The sequence below is a fragment of the Hyperolius riggenbachi genome, chromosome 4, assembly GCF_040937935.1.
Source record: "Hyperolius riggenbachi isolate aHypRig1 chromosome 4, aHypRig1.pri, whole genome shotgun sequence".
In the NCBI taxonomy this organism is placed as follows: Eukaryota; Metazoa; Chordata; class Amphibia; order Anura; family Hyperoliidae; genus Hyperolius; species Hyperolius riggenbachi.
This window is the reverse complement of record NC_090649.1, coordinates 24,492,548-24,518,037: the sequence shown is the minus strand read 5'-3', so window position 1 is coordinate 24,518,037 and position 25,490 is coordinate 24,492,548. Positions and strand designations below refer to the sequence as shown.

Genomic DNA, 25,490 nt, shown 5'->3' with positions numbered 1-25,490 from the left:
CTGCTGCCAATAAGGGTCGCTACTGACTTTAGTTCTTCTCCAATGACCTAGTAGATGGAATGGAAAGTGGGAGAAAGCACTCTTGCCCTTGTTGCTTTTTTTTTGTGCTCTGGACTGAGGTGCAGTGAGGCTAAAAAGGGGGAACTTGATGGCCACTGAGCTATGAAAGGATACCCCACAAGAGTCTTTTTTGGCCTTTGATCCTCAACCCTACCCAGCTGAACTCTGTAACTCTTTCTAGCAAGCTGCCCGACTCCCCTTTTTTAATTGAGTCAGGGTAACAGTAATAGGTAATTACCCTGGCAGGTAGAAGCCCAAAAATGGTTTGCCAGAGATGTGGGCCGTTTTCCACTAAAGCGGTGGAGTAAGGAAGACGCTGTTGTATCATGGGATGCAAACGGGAAAGGGTCAACAAGAAAGACGGTGTGTTATCAACGTGACGTAAAAGTTCCTTCGAGCCGGAATCGAACCAGTGACCTAAGGATTACAGTTTTCTCAACATTTTGTCAATCTACAGTCCTCCGCTCTACCAGCTGAGCTATCGAAGGATACCCCAGCTAAGGTTTTGCCAGCCTTTGATCCTCATTCCTAGCGAGCGGAAGGTGCAGAAAATGAGTGTTTGTCTCTGGGGTTCAAGATGGAAAAGCATGTGTGTGGAGGATGCGGGCATCGATCCCGCTACCTCTCGCATGCTAAGCGAGCGCTCTACCATTTGAGCTAATCCCCCATCTATACACATCTGCGCAAGAGACGCGGGCGGATGAGCGGAACTGCGATGTCAGAGTTAACGATGGAACGCCACACAGTTTCATTGGAATGGAGGACTGTGTATTTTACAACATTTCTTTTGTCTTCACAGAGTGTTGAGCAAGGGGTCAACAAAAAGTAGGAATTTTAGAAAGGTGTGATACAACCGGTAAAAAGTAATCAGACTCCCAAAAGTGGAAGCAGACAAAACGGGTCGCTAGAGGTATTAAGTCAAATACAAAGCACTTTGTCTTCAAACAAAGTAGTGGGCTGCTGCCAATAAGGGTCGCTACTGACTTTAGTTCTTCTCCAATGACCTAGTAGATGGAATGGAAAGTGGGAGAAAGCACTCTTGCCCTTGTTGCTTTTTTTTTGTGCTCTGGACTGAGGTGCAGTGAGGCTAAAAAGGGGGAACTTGATGGCCACTGAGCTATGAAAGGATACCCCACAAGAGTCTTTTTTGGCCTTTGATCCTCAACCCTACCCAGCTGAACTCTGTAACTCTTTCTAGCAAGCTGCCCGACTCCCCTTTTTTAATTGAGTCAGGGTAACAGTAATAGGTAATTACCCTGGCAGGTAGAAGCCCAAAAATGGTTTGCCAGAGATGTGGGCCGTTTTCCACTAAAGCGGTGGAGTAAGGAAGACGCTGTTGTATCATGGGATGCAAACGGGAAAGGGTCAACAAGAAACACGGTGTGTTATCAACGTGACGTAAAAGTTCCTTCGAGCTGGAATCGAACCAGCGACCTAAGGATTACAGTTTTCTCAACATTTTGTCAATCTACAGTCCTCCGCTCTACCAGCTGAGCTATCGAAGGATACCCCAGCTAAGGTTTTGCCAGCCTTTGATCCTCATTCCTAGCGAGCGGAAGGTGCAGAAAATGAGTGTTTGTCTCTGGGGTTCAAGATGGAAAAGCATGTGTGTGGAGGATGCGGGCATCGATCCCGCTACCTCTCGCATGCTAAGCGAGCGCTCTACCGTTTGAGCTAATCCCCCATCTATACACATCTGCGCAAGAGACGCGGGCGGATGAGCGGAACTGCGATGTCAGAGTTAACGATGGAACGCCACACAGTTTCATTGGAATGGAGGACTGTGTATTTTACAACATTTCTTTTGTCTTCACAGAGTGTTGAGCAAGGGGTCAACAAAAAGTAGGAATTTTAGAAAGGTGTGATACAACCGGTAAAAAGTAATCAGACTCCCAAAAGTGGAAGCAGACAAAACGGGTCGCTAGAGGTATTAAGTCAAATACAAAGCACTTTGTCTTCAAACAAAGTAGTGGGCTGCTGCCAATAAGGGTCGCTACTGACTTTAGTTCTTCTCCAATGACCTAGTAGATGGAATGGAAAGTGGGAGATAGCACTCTTGCCCTTGTTGCTTTTTTTTTGTGCTCTGGACTGAGGTGCAGTGAGGCTAAAAAGGGGGAACTTGATGGCCACTGAGCTATGAAAGGATACCCCACAAGAGTCTTTTTTGGCCTTTGATCCTCAACCCTACCCAGGTGAACTCTGTAACTCTTTCTAGCAAGCTGCCCGACTCCCCTTTTTTAATTGAGTCAGGGTAACAGTAATAGGTAATTACCCTGGCAGGTAGAAGCCCAAAAATGGTTTGCCAGAGATGTGGGCCGTTTTCCACTAAAGCGGTGGAGTAAGGAAGACGCTGTTGTATCATGGGATGCAAACGGGAAAGGGTCAACAAGAAAGACGGTGTGTTATCAACGTGACGTAAAAGTTCCTTCAAGCCGGAATCGAACCAGCGACCTAAGGATTACAGTTTTCTCAACATTTTGTCAATCTACAGTCCTCCGCTCTACCAGCTGAGCTATCGAAGGATACCCCAGCTAAGGTTTTGCCAGCCTTTGATCCTCATTCCTAGCGAGCGGAAGGTGCAGAAAATGAGTGTTTGTCTCTGGGGTTCAAGATGGAAAAGCATGTGTGTGGAGGATGCGGGCATCGATCCCGCTACCTCTCGCATGCTAAGCGAGCGCTCTACCATTTGAGCTAATCCCCCATCTATACACATCTGCGCAAGAGACGCGGGCGGATGAGCGGAACTGCGATGTCAGAGTTAACGATGGAACGCCACACAGTTTCATTGGAATGGAGGACTGTGTATTTTACAACATTTCTTTTGTCTTCACAGAGTGTTGAGCAAGGGGTCAACAAAAAGTAGGAATTTTAGAAAGGTGTGATACAACCGGTAAAAAGTAATCAGACTCCCAAAAGTGGAAGCAGACAAAACGGGTCGCTAGAGGTATTAAGACAAATACAAAGCACTTTGTCTTCAAACAAAGTAGTGGGCTGCTGCCAATAAGGGTCGCTACTGACTTTAGTTCTTCTCCAATGACCTAGTAGATGGAATGGAAAGTGGGAGATAGCACTCTTGCCCTTGTTGCTTTTTTTTTGTGCTCTGGACTGAGGTGCAGTGAGGCTAAAAAGGGGGAACTTGATGGCCACTGAGCTATGAAAGGATACCCCACAAGAGTCTTTTTTGGCCTTTGATCCTCAACCCTACCCAGCTGAACTCTGTAACTCTTTCTAGCAAGCTGCCCGACTCCCCTTTTTTAATTGAGTCAGGGTAACAGTAATAGGTAATTACCCTGGCAGGTAGAAGCCCAAAAATGGTTTGCCAGAGATGTGGGCCGTTTTCCACTAAAGCGGTGGAGTAAGGAAGACGCTGTTGTATCATGGGATGCAAACGGGAAAGGGTCAACAAGAAAGACGGTGTGTTATCAACGTGACGTAAAAGTTCCTTCGAGCCGGAATCGAACCAGCGACCTAAGGATTACAGTTTTCTCAACATTTTGTCAATCTACAGTCCTCCGCTCTACCAGCTGAGCTATCGAAGGATACCCCAGCTAAGGTTTTGCCAGCCTTTGATCCTCATTCCTAGCGAGCGGAAGGTGCAGAAAATGAGTGTTTGTCTCTGGGGTTCAAGATGGAAAAGCATGTGTGTGGAGGATGCAGGCATCGATCCCGCTACCTCTCGCATGCTAAGCGAGCGCTCTACCATTTGAGCTAATCCCCCATCTATACACGTGTGTGCAAGAGACGCGGGCGGATGAGCGGAACTGCGATGTCAGAGTTAACGATGGAACGCCACACAGTTTCATTGGAATGGAGGACTGTGTATTTTACAACATTTCTTTTGTCTTCACAGAGTGTTGAGCAAGGGGTCAACAAAAAGTAGGAATTTTAGAAAGGTGTGATACAACCGGTAAAAAGTAATCAGACTCCCAAAAGTGGAAGCAGACAAAACGGGTCGCTAGAGGTATTAAGTCAAATACAAAGCACTTTGTCTTCAAACAAAGTAGTGGGCTGCTGCCAATAAGGGTCGCTACTGACTTTAGTTCTTCTCCAATGACCTAGTAGATGGAATGGAAAGTGGGAGAAAGCACTCTTGCCCTTGTTGCTTTTTTTTTGTGCTCTGGACTGAGGTGCAGTGAGGCTAAAAAGGGGGAACTTGATGGCCACTGAGCTATGAAAGGATACCCCACAAGAGTCTTTTTTGGCCTTTGATCCTCAACCCTACCCAGCTGAACTCTGTAACTCTTTCTAGCAAGCTGCCCGACTCCCCTTTTTTAATTGAGTCAGGGTAACAGTAATAGGTAATTACCCTGGCAGGTAGAAGCCCAAAAATGGTTTGCCAGAGATGTGGGCCGTTTTCCACTAAAGCGGTGGAGTAAGGAAGACGCTGTTGTATCATGGGATGCAAACGGGAAAGGGTCAACAAGTAAGACGGTGTGTTATCAACGTGACGTAAAAGTTCCTTCGAGCCGGAATCGAACCAGCGACCTAAGGATTACAGTTTTCTCAACATTTTGTCAATCTACAGTCCTCCGCTCTACCAGCTGAGCTATCGAAGGATACCCCAGCTAAGGTTTTGCCAGCCTTTGATCCTCATTCCTAGCGAGCGGAAGGTGCAGAAAATGAGTGTTTGTCTCTGGGGTTCAAGATGGAAAAGCATGTGTGTGGAGGATGCGGGCATCGATCCCGCAACCTCTCGCATGCTAAGCGAGCGCTCTACCATTTGAGCTAATCCCCCATCAATACACATCTGCGCAAGAGACGCGGGCGGATGAGCGGAACTGCGATGTCAGAGTTAACGATGGAACGCCACACAGTTTCATTGGAATGGAGGACTGTGTATTTTACAACATTTCTTTTGTCTTCACAGAGTGTTGAGCAAGGGGTCAACAAAAAGTAGGAATTTTAGAAAGGTGTGATACAACCGGTAAAAAGTAATCAGACTCCCAAAAGTGGAAGCAGACAAAACGGGTCGCTAGAGGTATTAAGTCAAATACAAAGCACTTTGTCTTCAAACAAAGTAGTGGGCTGCTGCCAATAAGGGTCGCTACTGACTTTAGTTCTTCTCCAATGACCTAGTAGATGGAATGGAAAGTGGGAGATAGCACTCTTGCCCTTGTTGCTTTTTTTTTGTGCTCTGGACTGAGGTGCAGTGAGGCTAAAAAGGGGGAACTTGATGGCCACTGAGCTATGAAAGGATACCCCACAAGAGTCTTTTTTGGCCTTTGATCCTCAACCCTACCCAGGTGAACTCTGTAACTCTTTCTAGCAAGCTGCCCGACTCCCCTTTTTTAATTGAGTCAGGGTAACAGTAATAGGTAATTACCCTGGCAGGTAGAAGCCCAAAAATGGTTTGCCAGAGATGTGGGCCGTTTTCCACTAAAGCGGTGGAGTAAGGAAGACGCTGTTGTATCATGGGATGCAAACGGGAAAGGGTCAACAAGAAAGACGGTGTGTTATCAACGTGACGTAAAAGTTCCTTCAAGCCGGAATCGAACCAGCGACCTAAGGATTACAGTTTTCTCAACATTTTGTCAATCTACAGTCCTCCGCTCTACCAGCTGAGCTATCGAAGGATACCCCAGCTAAGGTTTTGCCAGCCTTTGATCCTCATTCCTAGCGAGCGGAAGGTGCAGAAAATGAGTGTTTGTCTCTGGGGTTCAAGATGGAAAAGCATGTGTGTGGAGGATGCGGGCATCGATCCCGCTACCTCTCGCATGCTAAGCGAGCGCTCTACCATTTGAGCTAATCCCCCATCTATACACATCTGCGCAAGAGACGCGGGCGGATGAGCGGAACTGCGATGTCAGAGTTAACGATGGAACGCCACACAGTTTCATTGGAATGGAGGACTGTGTATTTTACAACATTTCTTTTGTCTTCACAGAGTGTTGAGCAAGGGGTCAACAAAAAGTAGGAATTTTAGAAAGGTGTGATACAACCGGTAAAAAGTAATCAGACTCCCAAAAGTGGAAGCAGACAAAACGGGTCGCTAGAGGTATTAAGTCAAATACAAAGCACTTTGTCTTCAAACAAAGTAGTGGGCTGCTGCCAATAAGGGTCGCTACTGACTTTAGTTCTTCTCCAAAGACCTAGTAGATGGAATGGAAAGTGGGAGATAGCACTCTTGCCCTTGTTGCTTTTTTTTTGTGCTCTGGACTGAGGTGCAGTGAGGCTAAAAAGGGGGAACTTGATGGCCACTGAGCTATGAAAGGATACCCCACAAGAGTCTTTTTTGGCCTTTGATCCTCAACCCTACCCAGCTGAACTCTGTAACTCTTTCTAGCAAGCTGCCCGACTCCCCTTTTTTAATTGAGTCAGGGTAACAGTAATAGGTAATTACCCTGGCAGGTAGAAGCCCAAAAATGGTTTGCCAGAGATGTGGGCCGTTTTCCACTAAAGCGGTGGAGTAAGGAAGACGCTGTTGTATCATGGGATGCAAACGGGAAAGGGTCAACAAGAAAGACGGTGTGTTATCAACGTGACGTAAAAGTTCCTTCGAGCCGGAATCGAACCAGCGACCTAAGGATTACAGTTTTCTCAACATTTTGTCAATCTACAGTCCTCCGCTCTACCAGCTGAGCTATCGAAGGATACCCCAGCTAAGGTTTTGCCAGCCTTTGATCCTCATTCCTAGCGAGCGGAAGGTGCAGAAAATGAGTGTTTGTCTCTGGGGTTCAAGATGGAAAAGCATGTGTGTGGAGGATGCAGGCATCGATCCCGCTACCTCTCGCATGCTAAGCGAGCGCTCTACCATTTGAGCTAATCCCCCATCTATACACGTGTGTGCAAGAGACGCGGGCGGATGAGCGGAACTGCGATGTCAGAGTTAACGATGGAACGCCACACAGTTTCATTGGAATGGAGGACTGTGTATTTTACAACATTTCTTTTGTCTTCACAGAGTGTTGAGCAAGGGGTCAACAAAAAGTAGGAATTTTAGAAAGGTGTGATACAACCGGTAAAAAGTAATCAGACTCCCAAAAGTGGAAGCAGACAAAACGGGTCGCTAGAGGTATTAAGTCAAATACAAAGCACTTTGTCTTCAAACAAAGTAGTGGGCTGCTGCCAATAAGGGTCGCTACTGACTTTAGTTCTTCTCCAATGACCTAGTAGATGGAATGGAAAGTGGGAGAAAGCACTCTTGCCCTTGTTGCTTTTTTTTTGTGCTCTGGACTGAGGTGCAGTGAGGCTAAAAAGGGGGAACTTGATGGCCACTGAGCTATGAAAGGATACCCCACAAGAGTCTTTTTTGGCCTTTGATCCTCAACCCTACCCAGCTGAACTCTGTAACTCTTTCTAGCAAGCTGCCCGACTCCCCTTTTTTAATTGAGTCAGGGTAACAGTAATAGGTAATTACCCTGGCAGGTAGAAGCCCAAAAATGGTTTGCCAGAGATGTGGGCCGTTTTCCACTAAAGCGGTGGAGTAAGGAAGACGCTGTTGTATCATGGGATGCAAACGGGAAAGGGTCAACAAGTAAGACGGTGTGTTATCAACGTGACGTAAAAGTTCCTTCGAGCCGGAATCGAACCAGCGACCTAAGGATTACAGTTTTCTCAACATTTTGTCAATCTACAGTCCTCCGCTCTACCAGCTGAGCTATCGAAGGATACCCCAGCTAAGGTTTTGCCAGCCTTTGATCCTCATTCCTAGCGAGCGGAAGGTGCAGAAAATGAGTGTTTGTCTCTGGGGTTCAAGATGGAAAAGCATGTGTGTGGAGGATGCGGGCATCGATCCCGCTACCTCTCGCATGCTAAGCGAGCGCTCTACCATTTGAGCTAATCCCCCATCAATACACATCTGCGCAAGAGACGCGGGCGGATGAGCGGAACTGCGATGTCAGAGTTAACGATGGAACGCCACACAGTTTCATTGGAATGGAGGACTGTGTATTTTACAACATTTCTTTTGTCTTCACAGAGTGTTGAGCAAGGGGTCAACAAAAAGTAGGAATTTTAGAAAGGTGTGATACAACCGGTAAAAAGTAATCAGACTCCCAAAAGTGGAAGCAGACAAAACGGGTCGCTAGAGGTATTAAGTCAAATACAAAGCACTTTGTCTTCAAACAAAGTAGTGGGCTGCTGCCAATAAGGGTCGCTACTGACTTTAGTTCTTCTCCAATGACCTAGTAGATGGAATGGAAAGTGGGAGAAAGCACTCTTGCCCTTGTTGCTTTTTTTTTGTGCTCTGGACTGAGGTGCAGTGAGGCTAAAAAGGGGGAACTTGATGGCCACTGAGCTATGAAAGGATACCCCACAAGAGTCTTTTTTGGCCTTTGATCCTCAACCCTACCCAGCTGAACTCTGTAACTCTTTCTAGCAAGCTGCCCGACTCCCCTTTTTTAATTGAGTCAGGGTAACAGTAATAGGTAATTACCCTGGCAGGTAGAAGCCCAAAAATGGTTTGCCAGAGATGTGGGCCGTTTTCCACTAAAGCGGTGGAGTAAGGAAGACGCTGTTGTATCATCGGATGCAAACGGGAAAGGGTCAACAAGAAAGACGGTGTGTTATCAACGTGACGTAAAACTTCCTTCAAGCCGGAATCGAACCAGCGACCTAAGGATTACAGTTTTCTCAACATTTTGTCAATCTACAGTCCTCCGCTCTACCAGCTGAGCTATCGAAGGATACCCCAGCTAAGCTTTTGCCAGCCTTTGATCCTCATTCCTAGCGAGCGGAAGGTGCAGAAAATGAGTGTTTGTCTCTGGGGTTCAAGGTGGAAAAGCATGTGTGTGGAGGATGCGGGCATCGATCCCGCTACCTCTCGCATGCTAAGCAAGCGCTCTACCATTTGAGCTAATCCCCCATCTATACACATCTGCGCAAGAGACGCGGGCGGATGAGCGGAACTGCGATGTCAGAGTTAACGATGGAACGCCACACAGTTTCATTGGAATGGAGGACTGTGTATTTTACAACATTTCTTTTGTCTTCACAGAGTGTTGAGCAAGGGGTCAACAAAAAGTAGGAATTTTAGAAAGGTGTGATACAACCGGTAAAAAGTAATCAGACTCCCAAAAGTGGAAGCAGACAAAACGGGTCGCTAGAGGTATTAAGTCAAATACAAAGCACTTTGTCTTCAAACAAAGTAGTGGGCTGCTGCCAATAAGGGTCGCTACTGACTTTAGTTCTTCTCCAATGACCTAGTAGATGGAATGGAAAGTGGGAGAAAGCACTCTTGCCCTTGTTGCTTTTTTTTGTGCTCTGGACTGAGGTGCAGTGAGGCTAAAAATGGGGAACTTGATGGCCACTGAGCTATGAAAGGATACCCCACAAGAGTCTTTTTTGGCCTTTGATCCTCAACCCTACCCAGCTGAACTCTGTAACTCTTTCTAGCAAGCTGCCTGACTCCCCTTTTTTAATTGAGTCAGGGTAACAGTAATAGGTAATTACCCTGGCAGGTAGAAGCCCAAAAATGGTTTGCCAGAGATGTGGGCCGTTTTCCACTAAAGCGGTGGAGTAAGGAAGACGCTGTTGTATCATGGGATGCAAACGGGAAAGGGTCAACAAGAAAGACGGTGTGTTATCAACGTGACGTAAAAGTTCCTTCGAGCCGGAATCAAACCAGTGACCTAAGGATTACAGTTTTCTCAACATTTTGTCAATCTACAGTCCTCCGCTCTACCAGCTGAGCTATCGAAGGATACCCCAGCTAAGGTTTTGCCAGCCTTTGATCCTCATTCCTAGCGAGCGGAAGGTGCAGAAAATGAGTGTTTGTCTCTGGGGTTCAAGATGGAAAAGCATGTGTGTGGAGGATGCGGGCATCGATCCCGCCACCTCTCGCATGCTAAGCGAGCGCTCTACCATTTGAGCTAATCCCCCATCTATACACATCTGCGCAAGAGACGCGGGCGGATGAGCGGAACTGCGATGTCAGAGTTAACGATGGAACGCCACACAGTTTCATTGGAATGGAGGACTGTGTATTTTACAACATTTCTTTTGTCTTCACAGAGTGTTGAGCAAGGGGTCAACAAAAAGTAGGAATTTTAGAAAGGTGTGATACAACCGGTAAAAAGTAATCAGACTCCCAAAAGTGGAAGCAGACAAAACGGGTCGCTAGAGGTATTAAGTCAAATACAAAGCACTTTGTCTTCAAACAAAGTAGTGGGCTGCTGCCAATAAGGGTCGCTACTGACTTTAGTTCTTCTCCAATGACCTAGTAGATGGAATGGAAAGTGGGAGAAAGCACTCTTGCCCTTGTTGCTTTTTTTTTGTGCTCTGGACTGAGGTGCAGTGAGGCTAAAAAGGGGGAACTTGATGGCCACTGAGCTATGAAAGGATACCCCACAAGAGTCTTTTTTGGCCTTTGATCCTCAACCCTACCCAGCTGAACTCTGTAACTCTTTCTAGCAAGCTGCCCGACTCCCCTTTTTTAATTGAGTCAGGGTAACAGTAATAGGTAATTACCCTGGCAGGTAGAAGCCCAAAAATGGTTTGCCAGAGATGTGGGCCGTTTTCCACTAAAGCGGTGGAGTAAGGAAGACGCTGTTGTATCATGGGATGCAAACGGGAAAGGGTCAACAAGAAAGACGGTGTGTTATCAACGTGACGTAAAAGTTCCTTCAAGCCGGAATCGAACCAGCGACCTAAGGATTACAGTTTTCTCAACATTTTGTCAATCTACAGTCCTCCGCTCTACCAGCTGAGCTATCGAAGGATACCTCAGCTAAGGTTTTGCCAGCCTTTGATCCTCATTCCTAGCGAGCGGAAGGTGCAGAAAATGAGTGTTTGTCTCTGGGGTTCAAGATGGAAAAGCATGTGTGTGGAGGATGCGGGCATCGATCCCGCTACCTCTCGCATGCTAAGCGAGCGCTCTACCATTTGAGCTAATCCCCCATCTATACACATCTGTGCAAGAGACGCGGGCGGATGAGCGGAACTGCGATGTCAGAGTTAACGATGGAACGCCACACAGTTTCATTGGAATGGAGGACTGTGTATTTTACAACATTTCTTTTGTCTTCACAGAGTGTTGAGCAAGGGGTCAACAAAAAGTAGGAATTTTAGAAAGGTGTGATACAACCGGTAAAAAGTAATCAGACTCCCAAAAGTGGAAGCAGACAAAACGGGTCGCTAGAGGTATTAAGTCAAATACAAAGCACTTTGTCTTCAAACAAAGTAGTGGGCTGCTGCCAATAAGGGTCGCTACTGACTTTAGTTCTTCTCCAATGACCTAGTAGATGGAATGGAAAGTGGGAGAAAGCACTCTTGCCCTTGTTGCTTTTTTTTGTGCTCTGGACTGAGGTGCAGTGAGGCTAAAAAGGGGGAACTTGATGGCCACTGAGCTATGAAAGGATACCCCACAAGAGTCTTTTTTAGCCTTTGATCCTCAACCCTACCCAGCTGAACTCTGTAACTCTTTCTAGCAAGCTGCCCGACTCCCCTTTTTTAATTGAGTCAGGGTAACAGTAATAGGTAATTACCCTGGCTGGTAGAAGCCCAAAAATGGTTTGCCAGAGATGTGGGCCGTTTTCCACTAAAGCGGTGGAGTAAGGAAGACGCTGTTGTATCATGGGATGCAAACGGGAAAGGGTCAACAAGAAAGACGGTGTGTTATCAACGTGACGTAAAAGTTCCTTTGAGCCGGAATCGAACCAGCGACCTAAGGATTACAGTTTTCTCAACATTTTGTCAATCTACAGTCCTCCGCTCTACCAGCTGAGCTATCGAAGGATAGCCCAGCTAAGGTTTTGCCAGCCTTTGATCCTCATTCCTAGCGAGCGGAAGGTGCAGAAAATGAGTATTTGTCTCTGGGGTTCAAGATGGAAAAGCATGTGTGTGGAGGATGCGGGCATCGATCCCGCTACCTCTCGCATGCTAAGCGAGCGCTCTACCATTTGAGCTAATCCCCCATCTATACACATCTGCGCAAGAGACGCGGGTGGATGAGCGGAACTGCGATGTCAGAGTTAACGATGGAACGCCACACAGTTTCATTGGAATGGAGGACTGTGTATTTTACAACATTTCTTTTGTCTTCACAGAGTGTTGAGCAAGGGGTCAACAAAAAGTAGGAATTTTAGAAAGGTGTGATACAACCGGTAAAAAGTAATCAGACTCCCAAAAGTGGAAGCAGACAAAACAGGTCGCTAGAGGTATTAAGTCAAATACAAAGCACTTTGTCTTCAAACAAAGTAGTGGGCTGCTGCCAATAAGGGTCGCTACTGACTTTAGTTCTTCTCCAATAACCTAGTAGATGGAATGGAAAGTGGGAGAAAGCACTCTTGCCCTTGTTGCTTTTTTTTTGTGCTCTGGACTGAGGTGCAGTGAGGCTAAAAAGGGGGAACTTGATGGCCACTGAGCTATGAAAGGATACCCCACAAGAGTCTTTTTTGGCCTTTGATCCTCAACCCTACCCAGCTGAACTCTGTAACTCTTTCTAGCAAGCTGCCCGACTCCCCTTTTTTAATTGAGTCAGGGTAACAGTAATAGGTAATTACCCTGGCAGGTAGAAGCCCAAAAATGGTTTGCCAGAGATGTGGGCCGTTTTCCACTAAAGCGGTGGAGTAAGGAAGACGCTGTTGTATCATGGGATGCAAACGGGAAAGGGTCAACAAGAAAGACGGTGTGTTATCAACGTGACGTAAAACTTCCTTCGAGCCGGAATCGAACCAGCGACCTAAGGATTACAGTTTTCTCAACATTTTGTCAATCTACAGTCCTCCGCTCTACCAGCTGAGCTATCGAAGGATACCCCAGCTAAGCTTTTGCCAGCCTTTGATCCTCATTCCTAGCGAGCGGAAGGTGCAGAAAATGAGTGTTTGTCTCTGGGGTTCAAGGTGGAAAAGCATGTGTGTGGAGGATGCGGGCATCGATCCCGCTACCTCTCGCATGCTAAGCGAGCGCTCTACCATTTGAGCTAATCCCCCATCTATACACATCTGCGCAAGAGACGCGGGCGGATGAGCGGAACTGCGATGTCAGAGTTAACGATGGAACGCCACACAGTTTCATTGGAATGGAGGACTGTGTATTTTACAACATTTCTTTTGTCTTCACAGAGTGTTGAGCAAGGGGTCAACAAAAAGTAGGAATTTTAGAAAGGTGTGATACAACCGGTAAAAAGTAATCAGACTCCCAAAAGTGGAAGCAGACAAAACGGGTCGCTAGAGGTATTAAGTCAAATACAAAGCACTTTGTCTTCAAACAAAGTAGTGGGCTGCTGCCAATAAGGGTCGCTACTGACTTTAGTTCTTCTCCAATGACCTAGTAGATGGAATGGAAAGTGGGAGAAAGCACTCTTGCCCTTGTTGCTTTTTTTTGTGCTCTGGACTGAGGTGCAGTGAGGCTAAAAATGGGGAACTTGATGGCCACTGAGCTATGAAAGGATACCCCACAAGAGTCTTTTTTGGCCTTTGATCCTCAACCCTACCCAGCTGAACTCTGTAACTCTTTCTAGCAAGCTGCCCGACTCCCCTTTTTTAATTGAGTCAGGGTAACAGTAATAGGTAATTACCCTGGCAGGTAGAAGCCCAAAAATGGTTTGCCAGAGATGTGGGCCGTTTTCCACTAAAGCGGTGGAGTAAGGAAGACGCTGTTGTATCATGGGATGCAAACGGGAAAGGGTCAACAAGAAAGACGGTGTGTTATCAACGTGACGTAAAACTTCCTTCGAGCCGGAATCGAACCAGCGACCTAAGGATTACAGTTTTCTCAACATTTTGTCAATCTACAGTCCTCCGCTCTACCAGCTGAGCTATCGAAGGATACCCCAGCTAAGGTTTTGCCAGCCTTTGATCCTCATTCCTAGCGAGCGGAAGGTGCAGAAAATGAGTGTTTGTCTCTGGGGTTCAAGATGGAAAAGCATGTGTGTGGAGGATGCGGGCATCGATCCCGCCACCTCTCGCATGCTAAGCGAGCGCTCTACCATTTGAGCTAATCCCCCATCTATACACATCTGCGCAAGAGACGCGGGCGGATGAGCGGAACTGCGATGTCAGAGTTAACGATGGAACGCCACACAGTTTCATTGGAATGGAGGACTGTGTATTTTACAACATTTCTTTTGTCTTCACAGAGTGTTGAGCAAGGGGTCAACAAAAAGTAGGAATTTTAGAAAGGTGTGATACAACCGGTAAAAAGTAATCAGACTCCCAAAAGTGGAAGCAGACAAAACGGGTCGCTAGAGGTATTAAGTCAAATACAAAGCACTTTGTCTTCAAACAAAGTAGTGGGCTGCTGCCAATAAGGGTCGCTACTGACTTTAGTTCTTCTCCAATGACCTAGTAGATGGAATGGAAAGTGGGAGAAAGCACTCTTGCCCTTGTTGCTTTTTTTTGTGCTCTGGACTGAGGTGCAGTGAGGCTAAAAAGGGGGAACTTGATGGCCACTGAGCTATGAAAGGATACCCCACAAGAGTCTTTTTTAGCCTTTGATCCTCAACCCTACCCAGCTGAACTCTGTAACTCTTTCTAGCAAGCTGCCCGACTCCCCTTTTTTAATTGAGTCAGGGTAACAGTAATAGGTAATTACCCTGGCTGGTAGAAGCCCAAAAATGGTTTGCCAGAGATGTGGGCCGTTTTCCACTAAAGCGGTGGAGTAAGGAAGACGCTGTTGTATCATGGGATGCAAACGGGAAAGGGTCAACAAGAAAGACGGTGTGTTATCAACGTGACGTAAAAGTTCCTTTGAGCCGGAATCGAACCAGCGACCTAAGGATTACAGTTTTCTCAACATTTTGTCAATCTACAGTCCTCCGCTCTACCAGCTGAGCTATCGAAGGATACCCCAGCTAAGGTTTTGCCAGCCTTTGATCCTCATTCCTAGCGAGCGGAAGGTGCAGAAAATGAGTATTTGTCTCTGGGGTTCAAGATGGAAAAGCATGTGTGTGGAGGATGCGGGCATCGATCCCGCTACCTCTCGCATGCTAAGCGAGCGCTCTACCATTTGAGCTAATCCCCCATCTATACACATCTGCGCAAGAGACGCGGGTGGATGAGCGGAACTGCGATGTCAGAGTTAACGATGGAACGCCACACAGTTTCATTGGAATGGAGGACTGTGTATTTTACAACATTTCTTTTGTCTTCACAGAGTGTTGAGCAAGGGGTCAACAAAAAGTAGGAATTTTAGAAAGGTGTGATACAACCGGTAAAAAGTAATCAGACTCCCAAAAGTGGAAGCAGACAAAACAGGTCGCTAGAGGTATTAAGTCAAATACAAAGCACTTTGTCTTCAAACAAAGTAGTGGGCTGCTGCCAATAAGGGTCGCTACTGACTTTAGTTCTTCTCCAATAACCTAGTAGATGGAATGGAAAGTGGGAGAAAGCACTCTTGCCCTTGTTGCTTTTTTTTTGTGCTCTGGACTGAGGTGCAGTGAGGCTAAAAAGGGGGAACTTGATGGCCACTGAGCTATGAAAGGATACCCCACAAGAGTCTTTTTTGGCCTTTGATCCTCAACCCTACCCAGCTGAACTCTGTAACTCTTTCTAGCAAGCTGCCCGACTCCCCTTTTTTAATTGAGTCAGGGTAACAGTAATAGGTAATTACCCTGGCAGGTAGAAGCCCAAAAATGGTTTGCCAGAGATGTGGGCCGTTTTCCACTAAAGCGGTGGAGTAAGGAAGACGCTGTTGTATCATGGGATGCAAACGGGAAAGGGTCAACAAGAAAGACGGTGTGTTATCAACGTGACGTAAAACTTCCTTCGAGCCGGAATCGAACCAGCGACCTAAGGATTACAGTTTTCTCAACATTTTGTCAATCTACAGTCCTCCGCTCTACCAGCTGAGCTATCGAAGGATACCCCAGCTAAGCTTTTGCCAGCCTTTGATCCTCATTCCTAGCGAGCGGAAGGTGCAGAAAATGAGTGTTTGTCTCTGGGGTTCAAGGTGGAAAAGCATGTGTGTGGAGGATGCGGGCATCGATCCCGCTACCTCTCGCATGCTAAGCGAGCGCTCTACCATTTGAGCTAATCCCCCATCTATACACATCTGCGCAAGAGACGCGGGCGGATGAGCGGAACTGCGATGTCAGAGTTAACGATGGAACGCCACACAGTTTCATTGGAATGGAGGACTGTGTATTTTACAACATTTCTTTTGTCTTCACAGAGTGTTGAGCAAGGGGTCAACAAAAAGTAGGAATTTTAGAAAGGTGTGATACAACCGGTAAAAAGTAATCAGACTCCCAAAAGTGGAAGCAGACAAAACGGGTCGCTAGAGGTATTAAGTCAAATACAAAGCACTTTGTCTTCAAACAAAGTAGTGGGCTGCTGCCAATAAGGGTCGCTACTGACTTTAGTTCTTCTCCAATGACCTAGTAGATGGAATGGAAAGTGGGAGAAAGCACTCTTGCCCTTGTTGCTTTTTTTTGTGCTCTGGACTGAGGTGCAGTGAGGCTAAAAATGGGGAACTTGATGGCCACTGAGCTATGAAAGGATACCCCACAAGAGTCTTTTTTGGCCTTTGATCCTCAACCCTACCCAGCTGAACTCTGTAACTCTTTCTAGCAAGCTGCCCGACTCCCCTTTTTTAATTGAGTCAGGGTAACAGTAATAGGTAATTACCCTGGCAGGTAGAAGCCCAAAAATGGTTTGCCAGAGATGTGGGCCGTTTTCCACTAAAGCGGTGGAGTAAGGAAGACGCTGTTGTATCATGGGATGCAAACGGGAAAGGGTCAACAAGAAAGACGGTGTGTTATCAACGTGACGTAAAACTTCCTTCGAGCCGGAATCGAACCAGCGACCTAAGGATTACAGTTTTCTCAACATTTTGTCAATCTACAGTCCTCCGCTCTACCAGCTGAGCTATCGAAGGATACCCCAGCTAAGGTTTTGCCAGCCTTTGATCCTCATTCCTAGCGAGCGGAAGGTGCAGAAAATGAGTGTTTGTCTCTGGGGTTCAAGATGGAAAAGCATGTGTGTGGAGGATGCGGGCATCGATCCCGCCACCTCTCGCATGCTAAGCGAGCGCTCTACCATTTGAGCTAATCCCCCATCTATACACATCTGCGCAAGAGACGCGGGCGGATGAGCGGAACTGCGATGTCAGAGTTAACGATGGAACGCCACACAGTTTCATTGGAATGGAGGACTGTGTATTTTACAACATTTCTTTTGTCTTCACAGAGTGTTGAGCAAGGGGTCAACAAAAAGTAGGAATTTTAGAAAGGTGTGATACAACCGGTAAAAAGTAATCAGACTCCCAAAAGTGGAAGCAGACAAAACGGGTCGCTAGAGGTATTAAGTCAAATACAAAGCACTTTGTCTTCAAACAAAGTAGTGGGCTGCTGCCAATAAGGGTCGCTACTGACTTTAGTTCTTCTCCAATGACCTAGTAGATGGAATGGAAAGTGGGAGAAAGCACTCTTGCCCTTGTTGCTTTTTTTTTGTGCTCTGGACTGAGGTGCAGTGAGGCTAAAAAGGGGGAACTTGATGGCCACTGAGCTATGAAAGGATACCCCACAAGAGTCTTTTTTGGCCTTTGATCCTCAACCCTACCCAGCTGAACTCTGTAACTCTTTCTAGCAAGCTGCCCGACTCCCCTTTTTTAATTGAGTCAGGGTAACAGTAATAGGTAATTACCCTGGCAGGTAGAAGCCCAAAAATGGTTTGCCAGAGATGTGGGCCGTTTTCCACTAAAGCGGTGGAGTAAGGAAGACGCTGTTGTATCATGGGATGCAAACGGGAAAGGGTCAACAAGAAAGACGGTGTGTTATCAACGTGACGTAAAAGTTCCTTCAAGCCGGAATCGAACCAGCGACCTAAGGATTACAGTTTTCTCAACATTTTGTCAATCTACAGTCCTCCGCTCTACCAGCTGAGCTATCGAAGGATACCTCAGCTAAGGTTTTGCCAGCCTTTGATCCTCATTCCTAGCGAGCGGAAGGTGCAGAAAATGAGTGTTTGTCTCTGGGGTTCAAGATGGAAAAGCATGTGTGTGGAGGATGCGGGCATCGATCCCGCTACCTCTCGCATGCTAAGCGAGCGCTCTACCATTTGAGCTAATCCCCCATCTATACACATCTGTGCAAGAGACGCGGGCGGATGAGCGGAACTGCGATGTCAGAGTTAACGATGGAACGCCACACAGTTTCATTGGAATGGAGGACTGTGTATTTTACAACATTTCTTTTGTCTTCACAGAGTGTTGAGCAAGGGGTCAACAAAAAGTAGGAATTTTAGAAAGGTGTGATACAACCGGTAAAAAGTAATCAGACTCCCAAAAGTGGAAGCAGACAAAACGGGTCGCTAGAGGTATTAAGTCAAATACAAAGCACTTTGTCTTCAAACAAAGTAGTGGGCTGCTGCCAATAAGGGTCGCTACTGACTTTAGTTCTTCTCCAATGACCTAGTAGATGGAATGGAAAGTGGGAGAAAGCACTCTTGCCCTTGTTGCTTTTTTTTGTGCTCTGGACTGAGGTGCAGTGAGGCTAAAAAGGGGGAACTTGATGGCCACTGAGCTATGAAAGGATACCCCACAAGAGTCTTTTTTAGCCTTTGATCCTCAACCCTACCCAGCTGAACTCTGTAACTCTTTCTAGCAAGCTGCCCGACTCCCCTTTTTTAATTGAGTCAGGGTAACAGTAATAGGTAATTACCCTGGCTGGTAGAAGCCCAAAAATGGTTTGCCAGAGATGTGGGCCGTTTTCCACTAAAGCGGTGGAGTAAGGAAGACGCTGTTGTATCATGGGATGCAAACGGGAAAGGGTCAACAAGAAAGACGGTGTGTTATCAACGTGACGTAAAAGTTCCTTTGAGCCGGAATCGAACCAGCGACCTAAGGATTACAGTTTTCTCAACATTTTGTCAATCTACAGTCCTCCGCTCTACCAGCTGAGCTATCGAAGGATACCCCAGCTAAGGTTTTGCCAGCCTTTGATCCTCATTCCTAGCGAGCGGAAGGTGCAGAAAATGAGTATTTGTCTCTGGGGTTCAAGATGGAAAAGCATGTGTGTGGAGGATGCGGGCATCGATCCCGCTACCTCTCGCATGCTAAGCGAGCGCTCTACCATTTGAGCTAATCCCCCATCTATACACATCTGCGCAAGAGACGCGGGTGGATGAGCGGAACTGCGATGTCAGAGTTAACGATGGAACGCCACACAGTTTCATTGGAATGGAGGACTGTGTATTTTACAACATTTCTTTTGTCTTCACAGAGTGTTGAGCAAGGGGTCAACAAAAAGTAGGAATTTTAGAAAGGTGTGATACAACCGGTAAAAAGTAATCAGACTCCCAAAAGTGGAAGCAGACAAAACAGGTCGCTAGAGGTATTAAGTCAAATACAAAGCACTTTGTCTTCAAACAAAGTAGTGGGCTGCTGCCAATAAGGGTCGCTACTGACTTTAGTTCTTCTCCAATAACCTAGTAGATGGAATGGAAAGTGGGAGAAAGCACTCTTGCCCTTGTTGCTTTTTTTTTGTGCTCTGGACTGAGGTGCAGTGAGGCTAAAAAGGGGGAACTTGATGGCCACTGAGCTATGAAAGGATACCCCACAAGAGTCTTTTTTGGCCTTTGATCCTCAACCCTACCCAGCTGAACTCTGTAACTCTTTCTAGCAAGCTGCCCGACTCCCCTTTTTTAATTGAGTCAGGGTAACAGTAATAGGTAATTACCCTGGCAGGTAGAAGCCCAAAAATGGTTTGCCAGAGATGTGGGCCGTTTTCCACTAAAGCGGTGGAGTAAGGAAGACGCTGTTGTATCATGGGATGCAAACGGGAAAGGGTCAACAAGAAAGACGGTGTGTTATCAACGTGACGTAAAACTTCCTTCGAGCCGGAATCGAACCAGCGACCTAAGGATTACAGTTTTCTCAACATTTTGTCAATCTACAGTCCTCCGCTCTACCAGCTGAGCTATCGAAGGATACCCCAGCTAAGCTTTTGCCAGCCTTTGATCCTCATTCCTAGCGAGCGGAAGGTGCAGAAAATGAGTGTTTGTCTCTGGGGTTCAAGGTGGAAAAGCATGTGTGTGGAGGATGCGGGCATCGATCCCGCTACCTCTCGCATGCTAAGCGAGCGCTCTACCATTTGAGCTAATCCCCCATCTATACACATCTGCGCAAGAGACGCGGGCGGATGAGCGGAACTGCGATGTCAGAGTTAACGATGGAACGCCACACAGTTTCATTGGAATGGAGGACTGTGTATTTTACAACATTTCTTTTGTCTTCACAGAGTGTTGAGCAAGGGGTCAACAAAAAGTAGGAATTTTAGAAAGGTGTGATACAACCGGTAAAAAGTAATCAGACTCCCAAAAGTGGAAGCAGACAAAACGGGTCGCTAGAGGTATTAAGTCAAATACAAAGCACTTTGTCTTCAAACAAAGTAGTGGGCTGCTGCCAATAAGGGTCGCTACTGACTTTAGTTCTTCTCCAATGACCTAGTAGATGGAATGGAAAGTGGGAGAAAGCACTCTTGCCCTTGTTGCTTTTTTTTGTGCTCTGGACTGAGGTGCAGTGAGGCTAAAAATGGGGAACTTGATGGCCACTGAGCTATGAAAGGATACCCCACAAGAGTCTTTTTTGGCCTTTGATCCTCAACCCTACCCAGCTGAACTCTGTAACTCTTTCTAGCAAGCTGCCCGACTCCCCTTTTTTAATTGAGTCAGGGTAACAGTAATAGGTAATTACCCTGGCAGGTAGAAGCCCAAAAATGGTTTGCCAGAGATGTGGGCCGTTTTCCACTAAAGCGGTGGAGTAAGGAAGACGCTGTTGTATCATGGGATGCAAACGGGAAAGGGTCAACAAGAAAGACGGTGTGTTATCAATGTGACGTAAAAGTTCCTTCGAGCCGGAATCGAACCAGCGACCTAAGAATTACAGTTTTCTCAACATTTTGTCAATCTACAGTCCTCCGCTCTACCAGCTGAGCTATCGAAGGATACCCCAGCTAAGGTTTTGCCAGCCTTTGATCCTCATTCCTAGCGAGCGGAAGGTGCAGAAAATGAGTGTTTGTCTCTGGGGTTCAAGATGGAAAAGCATGTGTGTGGAGGATGCGGGCATCAATCCCGCTACCTCTCGCATGCTAAGCGAGCGCTCTACCATTTGAGCTAATCCCCCATCTATACACATCTGCGCAAGAGACGCGGGCGGATGAGCGGAACTGCGATGTCAGAGTTAACGATGGAACGCCACACAGTTTCATTGGAATGGAGGACTGTGTATTTTACAACATTTCTTTTGTCTTCACAGAGTGTTGAGCAAGGGGTCAACAAAAAGTAGGAATTTTAGAAAGGTGTGATACAACCGGTAAAAAGTAATCAGACTCCCAAAAGTGGAAGCAGACAAAACGGGTCGCTAGAGGTATTAAGTCAAATACAAAGCACTTTGTCTTCAAACAAAGTAGTGGGCTGCTGCCAATAAGGGTCGCTACTGACTTTAGTTCTTCTCCAATGACCTAGTAGATGGAATGGAAAGTGGGAGATAGCACTCTTGCCCTTGTTGCTTTTTTTTTGTGCTCTGGACTGAGGTGCAGTGAGGCTAAAAAGGGGGAACTTGATGGCCACTGAGCTATGAAAGGATACCCCACAAGAGTCTTTTTTGGCCTTTGATCCTCAACCCTACCCAGCTGAACTCTGTAACTCTTTCTAGCAAGCTGCCCGACTCCCCTTTTTTAATTGAGTCAGGGTAACAGTAATAGGTAATTACCCTGGCAGGTAGAAGCCCAAAAATGGTTTGCCAGAGATGTGGGCCGTTTTCCACTAAAGCGGTGGAGTAAGGAAGACGCTGTTGTATCATGGGATGCAAACGGGAAAGGGTCAACAAGAAAGACGGTGTGTTATCAACGTGACGTAAAAGTTCCTTCGAGCCGGAATCGAACCAGCGACCTAAGGATTACAGTTTTCTCAACATTTTGTCAATCTACAGTCCTCCGCTCTACCAGCTGAGCTATCGAAGGATACCCCAGCTAAGGTTTTGCCAGCCTTTGATCCTCATTCCTAGCGAGCGGAAGGTGCAGAAAATGAGTGTTTGTCTCTGGGGTTCAAGATGGAAAAGCATGTGTGTGGAGGATGCGGGCATCAATCCCGCTACCTCTCGCATGCTAAGCGAGCGCTCTACCATTTGAGCTAATCCCCCATCTATACACATCTGCGCAAGAGACGCGGGCGGATGAGCGGAACTGCGATGTCAGAGTTAACGATGGAACGCCACACAGTTTCATTGGAATGGAGGACTGTGTATTTTACAACATTTCTTTTGTCTTCACAGAGTGTTGAGCAAGGGGTCAACAAAAAGTAGGAATTTTAGAAAGGTGTGATACAACCGGTAAAAAGTAATCAGACTCCCAAAAGTGGAAGCAGACAAAACGGGTCGCTAGAGGTATTAAGTCAAATACAAAGCACTTTGTCTTCAAACAAAGTAGTGGGCTGCTGCCAATAAGGGTCGCTACTGACTTTAGTTCTTCTCCAATGACCTAGTAGATGGAATGGAAAGTGGGAGATAGCACTCTTGCCCTTGTTGCTTTTTTTTTTGTGCTCTGGACTGAGGTGCAGTGAGGCTAAAAAGGGGGAACTTGATGGCCACTGAGCTATGAAAGGATACCCCACAAGAGTCTTTTTTGGCCTTTGATCCTCAACCCTACCCAGCTGAACTCTGTAACTCTTTCTAGCAAGCTGCCCGACTCCCCTTTTTTAATTGAGTCAGGGTAACAGTAATAGGTAATTACCCTGGCAGGTAGAAGCCCAAAAATGGTTTGCCAGAGATGTGGGCCGTTTTCCACTAAAGCGGTGGAGTAAGGAAGACGCTGTTGTATCATGGGATGCAAACGGGAAAGGGTCAACAAGAAAGACGGTGTGTTATCAACGTGACGTAAAAGTTCCTTCGAGCCGGAATCGAACCAGCGACCTAAGGATTACAGTTTTCTCAACATTTTGTCAATCTACAGTCCTCCGCTCTACCAGCTGAGCTATCGAAGGATACCCCAGCTAAGGTTTTGCCAGCCTTTGATCCTCATTCCTAGCGAGCGGAAGGTGCAGAAAATGAGTGTTTGTCTCTGGGGTTCAAGATGGAAAAGCATGTGTGTGGAGGATGCGGGCATCAATCCCGCTACCTCTCGCATGCTAAGCGAGCGCTCTACCATTTGAGCTAATCCCCCATCTATACACATCTGCGCAAGAGACGCGGGCGGATGAGCGGAACTGCGATGTCAGAGTTAACGATGGAACGCCACACAGTTTCATTGGAATGGAGGACTGTGTATTTTACAACATTTCTTTTGTCTTCACAGAGTGTTGAGCAAGGGGTCAACAAAAAGTAGGAATTTTAGAAAGGTGTGATACAACCGGTAAAAAGTAATCAGACTCCCAAAAGTGGAAGCAGACAAAACGGGTCGCTAGAGGTATTAAGTCAAATACAAAGCACTTTGTCTTCAAACAAAGTAGTGGGCTGCTGCCAATAAGGGTCGCTACTGACTTTAGTTCTTCTCCAATGACCTAGTAGATGGAATGGAAAGTGGGAGAAAGCACTCTTGCCCTTGTTGCTTTTTTTTGTGCTCTGGACTGAGGTGCAGTGAGGCTAAAAAGGGGGAACTTGATGGCCACTGAGCTATGAAAGGATACCCCACAAGAGTCTTTTTTGGCCTTTGATCCTCAACCCTACCCAGCTGAACTCTGTAACTCTTTCTAGCAAGCTGCCCGACTCCCCTTTTTTAATTGAGTCAGGGTAACAGTAATAGGTAATTACCCTGGCAGGTAGAAGCCCAAAAATGGTTTGCCAGAGATGTGGGCCGTTTTCCACTAAAGCGGTGGAGTAAGGAAGACGCTGTTGTATCATGGGATGCAAACGGGAAAGGGTCAACAAGAAAGACGGTGTGTTATCAACGTGACGTAAAAGTTCCTTCGAGCCGGAATCGAACCAGCGACCTAAGGATTACAGTTTTCTCAACATTTTGTCAATCTACAGTCTCACGCTCTACCAGCTGAGCTATCGAAGGATACCCCAGCTAAGGTTTTGCCAGCCTTTGATCCTCATTCCTAGCGAGCGGAAGGTGCAGAAAATGAGTGTTTGTCTCTGGGGTTCAAGATGGAAAAGCATGTGTGTGGAGGATGCGGGCATCGATCCCGCTAACTCTCGCATGCTAAGCGAGCGCTCCACCATTTGAGCTAATCCCCCATCTATACACATCTGCGCAAGAGACGCGGGCGGATGAGCGGAACTGCGATGTCAGAGTTAACGATGGAACGCCACACAGTTTCATTGGAATGGAGGACTGTGTATTTTACAACATTTCTTTTGTCTTCACAGAGTGTTGAGCAAGGGGTCAACAAAAAGTAGGAATTTTAGAAAGGTGTGATACAACCGGTAAAAAGTAATCAGACTCCCAAAAGTGGAAGCAGACAAAACGGGTCGCTAGAGGTATTAAGTCAAATACAAAGCACTTTGTCTTCAAACAAAGTAGTGGGCTGCTGCCAATAAGGGTCGCTACTGACTTTAGTTCTTCTCCAATGACCTAGTAGATGGAATGGAAAGTGGGAGAAAGCACTCTTGCCCTTGTTGCTTTTTTTTTGTGCTCTGGACTGAGGTGCAGTGAGGCTAAAAAGGGGGAACTTGATGGCCACTGAGCTATGAAAGGATACCCCACAAGAGTCTTTTTTGGCCTTTGATCCTCAACCCTACCCAGCTGAACTCTGTAACTCTTTCTAGCAAGCTGCCCGACTCCCCTTTTTTAATTGAGTCAGGGTAACAGTAATAGGTAATTACCCTGGCAGGTAGAAGCCCAAAAATGGTTTGCCAGAGATGTGGGCCGTTTTCCACTAAAGCGGTGGAGTAAGGAAGACGCTGTTGTATCATGGGATGCAAACGGGAAAGGGTCAACAAGAAAGACGGTGTGTTATCAACGTGACGTAAAAGTTCCTTCGAGCCGGAATCGAACCAGCGACCTAAGGATTACAGTTTTCTCAACATTTTGTCAATCTACAGTCCTCCGCTCTACCAGCTGAGCTATCGAAGGATACCCCAGCTAAGGTTTTGCCAGCCTTTGATCCTCATTCCTAGCGAGCGGAAGGTGCAGAAAATGAGTGTTTGTCTCTGGGGTTCAAGATGGAAAAGCATGTGTGTGGAGGATGCGGGCATCGATCCCGCTAACTCTCGCATGCTAAGCGAGCGCTCTACCATTTGAGCTAATCCCCCATCTATACACAACTGCGCAAGAGACGCGGGCGGATGAGCGGAACTGCGATGTCAGAGTTAACGATGGAACGCCACACAGTTTCATTGGAATGGAGGACTGTGTATTTTACAACATTTCTTTTGTCTTCACAGAGTGTTGAGCAAGGGGTCAACAAAAAGTAGGAATTTTAGAAAGGTGTGATACAACCGGTAAAAAGTAATCAGACTCCCAAAAGTGGAAGCAGACAAAACGGGTCGCTAGAGGTATTAAGTCAAATACAAAGCACTTTGTCTTCAAACAAAGTAGTGGGCTGCTGCCAATAAGGGTCGCTACTGACTTTAGTTCTTCTCCAATGACCTAGTAGATGGAATGGAAAGTGGGA

The 25,490-nt window shown here is 46.6% G+C and overlaps 38 non-coding genes across 38 annotated transcripts; all 38 read right to left on the bottom strand.

The window, feature by feature from the left end:
* Positions 1–449: 449 nt before the first annotated feature.
* TRNAY-GUA (transfer RNA tyrosine (anticodon GUA)) lies at positions 450–548 on the bottom strand. The gene is made up of 2 exons: positions 512–548; positions 450–485 (listed from the first exon to the last, which is right to left on the bottom strand). It is a non-coding gene; the product is annotated as a tRNA-Tyr (tRNA).
* Positions 549–654: 106 nt separating this feature from the next.
* Positions 655–727, bottom strand: TRNAA-AGC (transfer RNA alanine (anticodon AGC)). Its single transcript has one exon. It is a non-coding gene; the product is annotated as a tRNA-Ala (tRNA).
* A 739-nt stretch (positions 728–1,466) lies between these two features.
* Positions 1,467–1,565, bottom strand: TRNAY-GUA (transfer RNA tyrosine (anticodon GUA)). Its single transcript has 2 exons — positions 1,529–1,565; positions 1,467–1,502 (listed from the first exon to the last, which is right to left on the bottom strand). It is a non-coding gene; the product is annotated as a tRNA-Tyr (tRNA).
* Positions 1,566–1,671: 106 nt separating this feature from the next.
* TRNAA-AGC (transfer RNA alanine (anticodon AGC)) lies at positions 1,672–1,744 on the bottom strand. The gene has a single exon. It is a non-coding gene; the product is annotated as a tRNA-Ala (tRNA).
* A 739-nt stretch (positions 1,745–2,483) lies between these two features.
* On the bottom strand, positions 2,484–2,582 carry TRNAY-GUA (transfer RNA tyrosine (anticodon GUA)). Its single transcript has 2 exons — positions 2,546–2,582; positions 2,484–2,519 (listed from the first exon to the last, which is right to left on the bottom strand). It is a non-coding gene; the product is annotated as a tRNA-Tyr (tRNA).
* A 106-nt stretch (positions 2,583–2,688) lies between these two features.
* On the bottom strand, positions 2,689–2,761 carry TRNAA-AGC (transfer RNA alanine (anticodon AGC)). Its single transcript has one exon. It is a non-coding gene; the product is annotated as a tRNA-Ala (tRNA).
* A 739-nt stretch (positions 2,762–3,500) lies between these two features.
* Positions 3,501–3,599, bottom strand: TRNAY-GUA (transfer RNA tyrosine (anticodon GUA)). Its single transcript has 2 exons — positions 3,563–3,599; positions 3,501–3,536 (listed from the first exon to the last, which is right to left on the bottom strand). It is a non-coding gene; the product is annotated as a tRNA-Tyr (tRNA).
* A 918-nt stretch (positions 3,600–4,517) lies between these two features.
* TRNAY-GUA (transfer RNA tyrosine (anticodon GUA)) lies at positions 4,518–4,616 on the bottom strand. Its single transcript has 2 exons — positions 4,580–4,616; positions 4,518–4,553 (listed from the first exon to the last, which is right to left on the bottom strand). It is a non-coding gene; the product is annotated as a tRNA-Tyr (tRNA).
* A 106-nt stretch (positions 4,617–4,722) lies between these two features.
* Positions 4,723–4,795, bottom strand: TRNAA-AGC (transfer RNA alanine (anticodon AGC)). Its single transcript has one exon. It is a non-coding gene; the product is annotated as a tRNA-Ala (tRNA).
* Positions 4,796–5,534: 739 nt separating this feature from the next.
* TRNAY-GUA (transfer RNA tyrosine (anticodon GUA)) lies at positions 5,535–5,633 on the bottom strand. The gene is made up of 2 exons: positions 5,597–5,633; positions 5,535–5,570 (listed from the first exon to the last, which is right to left on the bottom strand). It is a non-coding gene; the product is annotated as a tRNA-Tyr (tRNA).
* A 106-nt stretch (positions 5,634–5,739) lies between these two features.
* TRNAA-AGC (transfer RNA alanine (anticodon AGC)) lies at positions 5,740–5,812 on the bottom strand. The gene has a single exon. It is a non-coding gene; the product is annotated as a tRNA-Ala (tRNA).
* Positions 5,813–6,551: 739 nt separating this feature from the next.
* TRNAY-GUA (transfer RNA tyrosine (anticodon GUA)) lies at positions 6,552–6,650 on the bottom strand. The gene is made up of 2 exons: positions 6,614–6,650; positions 6,552–6,587 (listed from the first exon to the last, which is right to left on the bottom strand). It is a non-coding gene; the product is annotated as a tRNA-Tyr (tRNA).
* Positions 6,651–7,568: 918 nt separating this feature from the next.
* TRNAY-GUA (transfer RNA tyrosine (anticodon GUA)) lies at positions 7,569–7,667 on the bottom strand. The gene is made up of 2 exons: positions 7,631–7,667; positions 7,569–7,604 (listed from the first exon to the last, which is right to left on the bottom strand). It is a non-coding gene; the product is annotated as a tRNA-Tyr (tRNA).
* A 106-nt stretch (positions 7,668–7,773) lies between these two features.
* On the bottom strand, positions 7,774–7,846 carry TRNAA-AGC (transfer RNA alanine (anticodon AGC)). Its single transcript has one exon. It is a non-coding gene; the product is annotated as a tRNA-Ala (tRNA).
* A 739-nt stretch (positions 7,847–8,585) lies between these two features.
* Positions 8,586–8,684, bottom strand: TRNAY-GUA (transfer RNA tyrosine (anticodon GUA)). The gene is made up of 2 exons: positions 8,648–8,684; positions 8,586–8,621 (listed from the first exon to the last, which is right to left on the bottom strand). It is a non-coding gene; the product is annotated as a tRNA-Tyr (tRNA).
* Positions 8,685–8,790: 106 nt separating this feature from the next.
* Positions 8,791–8,863, bottom strand: TRNAA-AGC (transfer RNA alanine (anticodon AGC)). The gene has a single exon. It is a non-coding gene; the product is annotated as a tRNA-Ala (tRNA).
* A 943-nt stretch (positions 8,864–9,806) lies between these two features.
* TRNAA-AGC (transfer RNA alanine (anticodon AGC)) lies at positions 9,807–9,879 on the bottom strand. Its single transcript has one exon. It is a non-coding gene; the product is annotated as a tRNA-Ala (tRNA).
* A 739-nt stretch (positions 9,880–10,618) lies between these two features.
* TRNAY-GUA (transfer RNA tyrosine (anticodon GUA)) lies at positions 10,619–10,717 on the bottom strand. The gene is made up of 2 exons: positions 10,681–10,717; positions 10,619–10,654 (listed from the first exon to the last, which is right to left on the bottom strand). It is a non-coding gene; the product is annotated as a tRNA-Tyr (tRNA).
* Positions 10,718–10,823: 106 nt separating this feature from the next.
* TRNAA-AGC (transfer RNA alanine (anticodon AGC)) lies at positions 10,824–10,896 on the bottom strand. The gene has a single exon. It is a non-coding gene; the product is annotated as a tRNA-Ala (tRNA).
* Positions 10,897–11,839: 943 nt separating this feature from the next.
* On the bottom strand, positions 11,840–11,912 carry TRNAA-AGC (transfer RNA alanine (anticodon AGC)). The gene has a single exon. It is a non-coding gene; the product is annotated as a tRNA-Ala (tRNA).
* Positions 11,913–12,651: 739 nt separating this feature from the next.
* Positions 12,652–12,750, bottom strand: TRNAY-GUA (transfer RNA tyrosine (anticodon GUA)). The gene is made up of 2 exons: positions 12,714–12,750; positions 12,652–12,687 (listed from the first exon to the last, which is right to left on the bottom strand). It is a non-coding gene; the product is annotated as a tRNA-Tyr (tRNA).
* A 106-nt stretch (positions 12,751–12,856) lies between these two features.
* TRNAA-AGC (transfer RNA alanine (anticodon AGC)) lies at positions 12,857–12,929 on the bottom strand. Its single transcript has one exon. It is a non-coding gene; the product is annotated as a tRNA-Ala (tRNA).
* A 738-nt stretch (positions 12,930–13,667) lies between these two features.
* On the bottom strand, positions 13,668–13,766 carry TRNAY-GUA (transfer RNA tyrosine (anticodon GUA)). The gene is made up of 2 exons: positions 13,730–13,766; positions 13,668–13,703 (listed from the first exon to the last, which is right to left on the bottom strand). It is a non-coding gene; the product is annotated as a tRNA-Tyr (tRNA).
* Positions 13,767–13,872: 106 nt separating this feature from the next.
* On the bottom strand, positions 13,873–13,945 carry TRNAA-AGC (transfer RNA alanine (anticodon AGC)). Its single transcript has one exon. It is a non-coding gene; the product is annotated as a tRNA-Ala (tRNA).
* A 943-nt stretch (positions 13,946–14,888) lies between these two features.
* On the bottom strand, positions 14,889–14,961 carry TRNAA-AGC (transfer RNA alanine (anticodon AGC)). Its single transcript has one exon. It is a non-coding gene; the product is annotated as a tRNA-Ala (tRNA).
* Positions 14,962–15,700: 739 nt separating this feature from the next.
* On the bottom strand, positions 15,701–15,799 carry TRNAY-GUA (transfer RNA tyrosine (anticodon GUA)). Its single transcript has 2 exons — positions 15,763–15,799; positions 15,701–15,736 (listed from the first exon to the last, which is right to left on the bottom strand). It is a non-coding gene; the product is annotated as a tRNA-Tyr (tRNA).
* Positions 15,800–15,905: 106 nt separating this feature from the next.
* On the bottom strand, positions 15,906–15,978 carry TRNAA-AGC (transfer RNA alanine (anticodon AGC)). Its single transcript has one exon. It is a non-coding gene; the product is annotated as a tRNA-Ala (tRNA).
* A 738-nt stretch (positions 15,979–16,716) lies between these two features.
* On the bottom strand, positions 16,717–16,815 carry TRNAY-GUA (transfer RNA tyrosine (anticodon GUA)). Its single transcript has 2 exons — positions 16,779–16,815; positions 16,717–16,752 (listed from the first exon to the last, which is right to left on the bottom strand). It is a non-coding gene; the product is annotated as a tRNA-Tyr (tRNA).
* A 106-nt stretch (positions 16,816–16,921) lies between these two features.
* On the bottom strand, positions 16,922–16,994 carry TRNAA-AGC (transfer RNA alanine (anticodon AGC)). The gene has a single exon. It is a non-coding gene; the product is annotated as a tRNA-Ala (tRNA).
* A 739-nt stretch (positions 16,995–17,733) lies between these two features.
* On the bottom strand, positions 17,734–17,832 carry TRNAY-GUA (transfer RNA tyrosine (anticodon GUA)). Its single transcript has 2 exons — positions 17,796–17,832; positions 17,734–17,769 (listed from the first exon to the last, which is right to left on the bottom strand). It is a non-coding gene; the product is annotated as a tRNA-Tyr (tRNA).
* A 106-nt stretch (positions 17,833–17,938) lies between these two features.
* Positions 17,939–18,011, bottom strand: TRNAA-AGC (transfer RNA alanine (anticodon AGC)). Its single transcript has one exon. It is a non-coding gene; the product is annotated as a tRNA-Ala (tRNA).
* A 943-nt stretch (positions 18,012–18,954) lies between these two features.
* TRNAA-AGC (transfer RNA alanine (anticodon AGC)) lies at positions 18,955–19,027 on the bottom strand. The gene has a single exon. It is a non-coding gene; the product is annotated as a tRNA-Ala (tRNA).
* A 739-nt stretch (positions 19,028–19,766) lies between these two features.
* Positions 19,767–19,865, bottom strand: TRNAY-GUA (transfer RNA tyrosine (anticodon GUA)). Its single transcript has 2 exons — positions 19,829–19,865; positions 19,767–19,802 (listed from the first exon to the last, which is right to left on the bottom strand). It is a non-coding gene; the product is annotated as a tRNA-Tyr (tRNA).
* A 106-nt stretch (positions 19,866–19,971) lies between these two features.
* TRNAA-AGC (transfer RNA alanine (anticodon AGC)) lies at positions 19,972–20,044 on the bottom strand. Its single transcript has one exon. It is a non-coding gene; the product is annotated as a tRNA-Ala (tRNA).
* Positions 20,045–20,782: 738 nt separating this feature from the next.
* Positions 20,783–20,881, bottom strand: TRNAY-GUA (transfer RNA tyrosine (anticodon GUA)). Its single transcript has 2 exons — positions 20,845–20,881; positions 20,783–20,818 (listed from the first exon to the last, which is right to left on the bottom strand). It is a non-coding gene; the product is annotated as a tRNA-Tyr (tRNA).
* A 918-nt stretch (positions 20,882–21,799) lies between these two features.
* TRNAY-GUA (transfer RNA tyrosine (anticodon GUA)) lies at positions 21,800–21,898 on the bottom strand. Its single transcript has 2 exons — positions 21,862–21,898; positions 21,800–21,835 (listed from the first exon to the last, which is right to left on the bottom strand). It is a non-coding gene; the product is annotated as a tRNA-Tyr (tRNA).
* Positions 21,899–22,817: 919 nt separating this feature from the next.
* On the bottom strand, positions 22,818–22,916 carry TRNAY-GUA (transfer RNA tyrosine (anticodon GUA)). Its single transcript has 2 exons — positions 22,880–22,916; positions 22,818–22,853 (listed from the first exon to the last, which is right to left on the bottom strand). It is a non-coding gene; the product is annotated as a tRNA-Tyr (tRNA).
* A 1,934-nt stretch (positions 22,917–24,850) lies between these two features.
* On the bottom strand, positions 24,851–24,949 carry TRNAY-GUA (transfer RNA tyrosine (anticodon GUA)). The gene is made up of 2 exons: positions 24,913–24,949; positions 24,851–24,886 (listed from the first exon to the last, which is right to left on the bottom strand). It is a non-coding gene; the product is annotated as a tRNA-Tyr (tRNA).
* Positions 24,950–25,490: the final 541 nt, after the last annotated feature.